Source organism: Rhinolophus hipposideros, assembly GCF_964194185.1.
Source record: "Rhinolophus hipposideros genome assembly, chromosome: 7".
Lineage (NCBI taxonomy): Eukaryota > Metazoa > Chordata > Mammalia > Chiroptera > Rhinolophidae > Rhinolophus > Rhinolophus hipposideros.
This window is the reverse complement of record NC_138053.1, coordinates 54267391-54276847: the sequence shown is the minus strand read 5'-3', so window position 1 is coordinate 54276847 and position 9457 is coordinate 54267391.

The following is a 9457-nucleotide window of genomic DNA, read 5'->3' as shown; positions in this document are numbered from 1 at the left end:
GAACCCCAGTGGGACAGAAACCATACTTTATGCATTCTTATTATGTCCCTAAAGTACATAATAATAATAATAATGATGATGATGATGATGATGATGATGATGATGGTGGACATTTATTAAGCACTTACTGTATACCAGACACAGTCCTTTATATATGTTATCTATTTAATACTCACAATACCTCTAAGTGAGGCATTGTCATGTCTATTTTTCAGATGATAAGACCAATGCTCAGAGAGAGTAACAGGGACACATGGCTGATAAAGGCTGAGTCTGGCGTCAGATCAGTGGCCTCCGAAGGCTTTAATCAAACTTTTTGACAGATACAAGAAAATTTTAAAGAAAATACTTCCTTAGGATCATCCCCTTATGAGAGAAGTGAACTGGAACTACTCTCAATGTTTCTAATACATGTGAGCTCCACTCTCAAGGAAGCTCCTGAGAACAAGGACTTCTGTCTGTTTTGTTTACTGTTTTTCTTTACTGATGTATCCCCAACTTTTAGAATAGTGCCAGGATCACAGTTGATGCTCAATAAAATATTTGCTGCATGAACAAATAAAATGTAATCAACAAACCTCTACTGAGTGTCCACCAAGTGTAAAGAATTGCTAATACTATGAGAAACAATAATGTAAAAATACTCTAATTTGCTTGACTTATCTTCACTCGCTACAGAACTTGTTGAAGGCTATTTAGAAAGAGAAATGTGGTAGAAGCCCAGGTCCCCCACTTGATGCCAAATTTGTCCTTTTAGACTTGGGAGGGCTGGGGGGTTCCTAGTCCCTGTCCTTCCGTCCTCCCTCTATTAAAACAATCAGCCACCATACAAAACACAGAGACCCCAAATGATTATTTGAAATTATTTAGATTTTTTTGTTTTGGCCTACGTCATAACCATGTAAAAGAAATGAAAACAAAACTAAGACTTTGGGGCTTAATTACTGCGAAATGGTCATTCTCTCTAATCACTTCGATGGTTTATTTCTTTTTACAATTCAGTATAACTTTATAGGAATACGAGTCAGTAAGGGCTGGCATCTGGTGGTGACAGTGGAAAGAGGAAAAGATGGATGGTAGAGACTTTGGGATTAGCTGGACGCAGAGCTAGAAGGAAGGGAGAAGGGGGCTGCAAGCGTTCCTACTGGGGCTTCTGGGAGACATATCATCACTGAGAGGGTCAGAGAAATGTGAGGGTCAAGTTCAGTTGGAAGGAAAGGTGATGAATCTCACTGTCCTGCATGCTCATTATGCATAAGCCACACCAACTACCTTTAGTTTGTTTCTAAACCACCCTCATCTCATATATTCAAATGAAGAATATTCTTTCTGGAATATTCTTCTCCCAGATCTCCCCATGGCTATTGGTCACATAGGTGTGTTCACTTTGTGAAAATTTGTGATGCTGATGTGTGTACTTTTCTGTGTGTATGTTATACACCAAAAAAAAAAAAAACACACAACAGAAAGAAAGAAAGAAAAAGAAAACAAACGATGCAAATCTGCATTTATTGACATGGAACATGGACACACATGCAGGCCCTGTCACAGAAGTGTATTCCGTTTATGTTAAGTTGTAGATATCAACCCTATATGCATAGAAAGTTACTCAAAGAAGTGGTTCTCGTAAATGTTAACAGTGTTTACCTTTGGGTCAGATTTTGAGGGTTTTTTTACTTTCTTCTTTATACTTTTCTGCATTTGTTTGCATTTTTACAGAGCATATGTATTATCTTATACTCAGAAAATGGTTTTTATTCCTTAAAAAACTCCTCCTTGATTAAAAAGAAAACAATAACCTGCTTTTTACGTTCTGTAGACAAGAACCAGTAAATACCAAAGCCTATCAACCAAGGACATAAGAGACTCTGTGTGCATCTAACACATTTGGCAATTGCCCTAGTTTGTAAGTATTTCCAAGGCTGGTTCTGAACAGAGCAGCCACCGTCCTTTGTGTGAGTGGACAGTACACACGTGTGGTAAAATCTGAGGGTGGATGAAGGAGAGAGGGCAGAGTCTGCGAGTTCAGGGTAAATGCTGTAGAAATTTTAGGCTATCTGTCCTTCCTCCCTTTGAAGCAGAGAGCAGATGGGTCCGTTCATTAAAGTAATCTCCCTACCATTTATCTTCCTTCTGCCTCTAACCCACATGCTTTTCCACCTCTCTTTTGCTCAGGTCTAGGGGATTCCACTAGTTTTTCCTCAGCCCTGCACTATCTAGCTTAGTAGAGAGTTTCCTATTTCTTCCTTAATATTCTTTCCCACCAAAAGCCTCCTTCACGTGTTCACATACTCAGCATTTTTTACACGGGGATAAATTCATTTTTTTCTACAAAGACCAAGCTTAAAATGTAAATAACCCTGGGTAAATTAACACCTGGCCTTAATATTCACACTAAGGTGTAAATGACTAATATAATTTTTAACAAATAAAATTTGGTTGAGGGATGGCAATGGGGAACAAGAGGCCCCAGTCTTGCACAGAGCTGGTCAGGTTACTGGTAGTAACTGCTTTCCCTCCACCGCAGACTCCGGCTTCCACCCAGGCCTGCTCAGAAGATCCCAAGCCACCCAGAAGCAGAAGGCAGCCACCATCAGCCTGACCAGATTTATATCCATTCCAGACCCCGGATTACAATAATTTGGGAGAAGGTCAACCAAGTCAGCGCCCCAGATGGCAGAAGAGCTGCTTTAGCTTAAGACTCTTAACTCTTTTTCCTCAGGGCAGGAAAGGTTTGAGACAATGAAGGATGAGGCTTTCCAGGCCCGGGACACAACCTTGATCCAAAGCCTAGTCATGGCTTTAATTTTTGTAAATCAAAGCCTCAAGTTTTTCTTTACTTTCTTAGCTGAAGACATATTTCCCAGAATGCATGAAAAATAATAAAAGGTACCAAATTGGAGATTGTGTGGCATCGTGTGCCCCTTAAACCCTTTGCAGGCAGGCAGAAATCACTGCTTTACTAAATTCCCTTTCCTAAACTTTTTCGTCCCCCCCTTCCAACCATTGTCTTCACAAGATCTTCCCATACTTGGAAAACATTTGTCTAATTATCATCACACACGATGGGCCTATTGCCAGCTGCTTTTTATTTTAACTTCAGATTCTTTCCAGGGTGTTTGTTTTTTTTTCTTGGGAGTGGGGAACAGGAGAGAGGAGTGTGTGTCTGTTTTTGCTATTACACAGAACTGATCAGATTTCCTTTTATAATCACAATTAAACTTCCAGACTCAATCATATGAATACTTCATGTTTAGAGGATTTGAATGCCCATTGATTTGGTCAATCTCACAAAAACTTCCATGTCTGGAGGTGAGACACTGATCCACGAGGATGAGCAAGTCATCGTCATCACATAAGGAGTACAGATGGACTGGAAGAGCCCAGTGCCGACTCCCAGCTCAACATGCCCTCCATCAGCTGAGACAGGGTAGCGTGGGGTTAAGACCCAGATACAATTGCCATCCTCCCTCCGATAGAAAGGTAAGCCCAAGAGGGCAGGGGCTTTGCCTATCTTGTTCAGGATGGTAGCTTCAGCACCTGATGTTCAGTTGGCATAATAAGGGGTGGGGAGCAAATACTTGTTGAAGAATGAATTACCCTTTGCCATGACCGTACAGTGGGGGTGGCGGCAGGGTAGAGTAAGGGCATACTTCATAGACTCTCTATAGGAAGCAGGGCTGTCAGGTACAAAAACTGGGCAGAGCAGTGACAGCTGGAGAAGGGGCTGAAGGCCAACAATCTGGCTGACGAGGAAGGTGTTGGGGCTTAGAGGTGCGTGGGCATAACCAACACAGTTTTATTTCTATTCATTTTATTTCTGGGTTCCTCAAGGAGTCTGTGGGGTGAGGGGGTGGTGGTGGTAAGAGGACCTTAAATTTCTCTCCCCATTCTCTGGCACCTCATGGCTTTGACCAGAGACAGGAGGTGTGAGCTGTGCTAATGGGAATCTGGGGTCAGGTGACCAAAAAGATGTAGGGGACTTCGAAGAGATTTCCCTTCTGCTCCCAGGAGTCTTTCCTGCCCCTAGAATGCAGACAGCATGAGGAGGAACACCTGTGAAATTGAATCTGGCTGGTCATCTTAACCCAGAACTACAGTTATAATATTTATACATTCTTAAGTGAGAGCATCTTCACCAGGCTTCTAAAACCTTTTACAAATGGAGCCCTAAGTTATCCTTCACTGCTCTTCTGCTGCAAACAATGGCCCACCTCCCTGACTAATGTGAACATTCATGGGAATAACCAGTTCTCTTTAATAAATGCATATGTATTCCAGAGGGGTTAACCCTGTAAATTAGTCAAACTTCAGTGAGATTTACTTTAAAAAGGTAAGCTAACAGCTAATGTAAGAGAAAGAAAGGTACTTTAATGTTTATTTGAGTTTCCTTCCTTCTTTTTTTGGGGAGAAGAGGAATAGTGAGGGTTTATTATTAATTGAAAAATACTGCTTGCTTTGTATGTGCTAGGAATTAACAGTATAATCTAGAAAGGGAAATAGGACAGACACTCAAATGACTATTAAACACATCTATATAGGCGATATAAAAACAAATTACTTTGAGAGTTGGGGGAAGGAATGATTTCAGACTGCTGGAAAATGAATAGGTTTTGAGCAAGGTCTTGAAAACTTTGACCAGTGGAGATGGGATAAGGGTCTGCCAGGAATTGTAAGGTTTGAGGAAAGGTCTGGGAACAGAGAGCTGGAGGGACCAAGATGCTGGAGAAAAGGGTGAGAAAAAAAACGCTCACAGGAGAGGGCTGGCAGGTGGGCAGGGAGGGGAGCTTGTTGGTCCAAAGGAAATCTCAGTCAGCCAGGCTGAGAACAGACTCTGCAGTGGGTCTGCTGGGTACTTGCACTAGCAGCAATCTTCAGCCTTAGTGGCAGTGGCAAGCCATGGAGGCTTTGGGTCAGATAAGGGACATCAAAGTTGGCCTTAGATGATTGATGTGATGCAGTTCAGGGTGGGTTGGAGGGAAGGGAGTGGAAGAATAGGAGACTGGCTGTCTCAATGGTGCAAATGAGAAGGAATAAGGGGCCAACCAGTGGCAGAGGAAATGGGAAGAAAAGGCAAAAAATTATTCAGCAGAAGAGGAAAAGCATAGACTTGGGGGAACAGTGGGAGAGATGACTGGGCTTTATTGTGTGAAAGAAAGAGGACAAGTATATCCTGAGTTTGACAGCCTAGTAGAACTCAAGGTGGATGTGTTAGGCAGAACTAAAGATAAGGGGTGTGATAAGCAATAGCCTCTAAGGTGGGGGGGGGGGGTCTTAGAGACCTAGCAGTCAGCAAGTGCACAGAAGTGCCAGAGGATGACGCAGAGCAAAGAAAGGAGTGGGTGAGCCTTTTGCAAAAGCTTGCAATTTTCTTCAAGACCGTTCACAAAAATCTCCTAACCGGTTGTCTCGAGGAAGCTGAACTTGGAGGCTGAGGGATGAGAGACTTTTGCTGTTATGCCCATTTGTATCTTTTGAATTTTGAACTTCTTGTATGTATTACCTGTCACAATTAAATTAGAAAATGCTGGGATCCAGGGTGCTGGTGGCTGCATGCTGTAGTAAAGAAATCCTGCTTTTCGGCTGTTTCACCAGCCTGGTGAAAATGAGTTAAGGAATTTCAATGTTTCATTCCCTTCCACCTTCTCCTCTCTCTCCCCTCCCACCCCCCCAGCGACTTGAAGGTTTTCTTTGTGTTTGGGCTTCCATTTCATTACCTCCACCAAAGAAACAGAACGACGTTCTCGGTTTCATCTAAGAAGCCTAGGGATCGAGGATATTTTAGCTAGGCCACTCGCAGCTGAGCATCACTGTGCCGCAGTCTGGCGAAGGATGAGAGGTGTGAAAAGTGGGGAAGTGGCTGTTGGAAAAGCAAGCTATGGAGAGAGGTCCCTGTCGCTGCTCCAGTTCCGACTGACCCGGGGAGCAGTGTCAGTATCCCATCTTCATCATGCCCGCTCACTGAAGCCAAGCAGGAGGTGGGACGGGACGGTACCGTCCCCGAACGGTCGCTTCACTGGGAATACGTACGTAGCAACTCCCAGTGTGTCCGAATCCCCGGGCTCCCCCGGTCTTGTAGGGCTCGGGACAGCCCTCCCCCCACCAACCTCCAGGTGGACTGGAGGGGCACCCCAACCCGGGGACGGAGCTGCCAGCCTGGTCCTCGTCCACCTTGGACGGTTGCCCACTCGTCTCCGATCTTTCTGGCGGGTTCCACCACAACTCCTTCTCCCTTGACCTTCCCACGGCGGGGAAGAGGAAGACGCATAGCTCTCCCACGGCGGGCACCATACAAACTTAACCGGCGGGTGAGAACCTGGAGAAAGCGGCCGGGAGGCCCCGCGGGGGACGCGCAGCCCAGTCTCGGGGCCCCGCCTCCTCTCCGGCCCCCAGTCCCGCGCGCGGGTGGTTCCCGCGGGGCTCTGAGCCGGGCCGGAATTGGGAGCGGCGCCGCCGGCTTCGGGGAGCAGGGCCCGCACGCCGAGGCCTCCGGCGCCTGGGGGCGCGCGTGTTGCTGTGGCGGGGAGCGCGCCCTGACGGCCCCTCCCGCTGTTGGCGCTATTGGAGCCCCAACCCTGAGGGCTCGCGAGCAGCTTCCCCCCAGTGGGGACGAACCCGGACTGTCCTAAATTCTTTTTTACTCTCCCTATAGTCTGTTAAATTGACTAATAAACTCAACACAGCGTTCTCTGTGCGGCTTCAAAAAACTCGGTAATTTCGTTAGAAAACGTTGAAATTCAACCCTGAAGTATTCCGCCCAAATGTTTAGTTAAAGTAACCCCGTGGGTTAATAAACTAAACAAAGGCAACCCATGCAAAACTGGAGCAATGAAAACCAGGCTAAATAAACGAAGGGAAGTTTATAAGAACCCTTTCGGAGGAAAAAAAAAGAGAAAAGGCACCGGGCACGGAGGTTTAATGCGAAGCATGTGAGCGGGGCTCAGCTTACAGGTACGCGGGCCGGCGGCGAAGAGCGCTGTCAAGCGGCCTCGAGGACTTCAGGAGGGTGTGCGCCGCCCGGGAAACCCTACCCGGGCGCGGCGAGCAGCCTGGCGGCGCGGGCGTGGGCGCCGACGGCCCCGCGCTGCCCGCTCCGCCGCTAGGCTCCGCCGCTAGGCGCCCCCGCCGGCCAGCCGCGCTCGGCCTGCAAACCCCGGCGGCAGCGGTGCGCCCTGGGGGCGGTGCGCGCGAGGCCAGGGCGCGGCGAGCTGCCCTGCGGGGGCGCTCTTCCCTCCGGGGAAGAAGGGATGCGTTAGCTCGCTGTAAGACAGCGGTAGTGGGGAGCACTGTGCAATGCGGAGATGCAAAACTAGAGCGGCCCGCGCCCACGGAAGTTCTGGCTCCCGCCCCCTCGCTCCCAGGCGCTGGCGCTGCAGTAACTAAGACGCCTCCGCGCCGTGGACCCCGAAGAAGCGCTGAGGAAACGGAGGGCAGGCCGCGGTATAGAAGTCTATATAATTATTTTATTTTGCCTGTACGTTCCCGAAAAGGAGCCGTGGGGGTAGAAGGGAGAGACATCTGGGAAAGGCAAGACCCAGAAATCGGGAGCCATTGTGTTTCTCGTTTGGGAGAAAAGCTATGGAACGGCTCGGCCTCTTGTCCACCTCGCGCCCAAAGCAGGTCTGACCCTGAAAAGAAAAAGGCAGACGAAGGAGGAGGTTTATTTTTCAGACCACGAGAACTTCCCTCTCCCAGGCTCAGTCACCCTCTGTGCCCCGCTGATGCTAAGGGGGCTGCCCCCAGCCCTGGGAGCCGACTCCGGGCGGGCGCTCCGCTAGGAGATCAGAGGCGACACAGGTTAGATGGTAAATGAACCTCAGGCCGCGGGACAAAGGCGCGGACCTCACACGGGGGCACTGCGCCCATCCCCAGCCGCGCTCGGCTCCCGCCGCTTCTTTATTCCACGTGGTGAATCCCCCGCATCTCCTACCGCCGCCCAACCAATGGGCCGACGGGGGAGAGCGGGACGCGCAGGAGAGGGTTTGAAAGGAGGTGTGAGTTTTAATTTTTAAAGAGCATAATTGGGCTGAGGAGGGTGATTTTTTTTTTCTTGACCAAGGGGGGAAAAGAGGAAGAAGGGGGGAAAAAAAAGTCAGGCGAAATACAACACATTTATCTATCAACCGCTAGACAAGACAAAGAGGTTTTAACAACAGTTTGAAAAGAGCGGCCTGTGAATGGTTACTATTCAATTTGTATTTTATTCCCCGCTGGTCATGGAATTGAGATCAGAAGAAAAAGTGAAAACACATGGCTGAGGTCAGGGGATCAGAGAACCACCACATACAGCAAAGGGAAGGGAAAGCAATGGGAACTCGTGTGAAGAAATGGATTATATAAACAGAGCTTACCATCGCCTGCGCCCCATTATCCTATAATTTACCCTGTATGGGAGCATAGAAATATATTAAACTAGTGATAGGTTTTACCATTTCTTTACAACCCAGCCTCGTGCCAATCAAGCCTACTATATACTTTGAGACATGTTTAGAATTCTTGAACTAATGTGTTTATTTTAAATATCACAGGGAAATTATTACATCACCAGAAAATAATGCCAGAGCGGGGGTCTGCCGTCCTTTTGAAGTCCTGCTGCAACGAAACATGATTTTAATTACATAATCACTTTGAAACTATAATTATACAATAAACGATGAGGATTAAGCGGGAAGTATAGAGTACATTAAAAATTGCTTAGGTCTTGAGAAAACAAACTGAACATGCAGAGGCAAAAGAAAGAGATGAAATTCGAGGTCCTGGGGAGGGGGTTGATAAATCCTGCATTCATCTTCCTCTGAGCTGCGGCAGGGACCCGGACCTGGTTCCTGCGAGCGCGGGCGGGTGGCCTGGGCCGGGTAGCCGAGTAAAAACTTATACATTTGAGACACAATCAAAAAGAAGCGAGAAGAACGGCTCCGGTGCGTTCGCTAACCTTCCTACACCAAAACAAATACACAGTCGTTGTTTTGGCGTTTTCCAAATGCATTCACATTGACAACCGTCAGGCATCGGAATGCCACCCCGAGGGTGAGCTTTGCCAAAGATTGGTTTGTTTGCCCTTCCCTTCCAGGAGGAAAGGCATCCACCACAAACCGCGTGGTCCCTGCCCTGATACTCGCGAGGAGTTTATGAACAACAGCGTGTCTTTGGCGCAGGCAACCCAGCGCCGCCTGCGAACATTCCTCAGGGCGCTCCTGCTTCCCGCGGGGTACATTTGGCCTCCTACCCGCTTTCTCGCCCAGATCCCTCTTTCCTGAAAGTTGCCCAGCCGCTTAATTTTGCTTTTGCGTTTGTTTTTCAGGGCAGGCCAAGGGCAGGCGCACGGTCCTTTCTGCAAAAGGCCAAAAACTTGGCTACGTCCAGAGCCCCTCCAAGTGCGTTTCCCTCCTCGGTTTCCCTGCGTCCCAAGAGATTCTGCACAGCGCAGGGCTCAAGGACACAGCCAAGGACGCTGGTC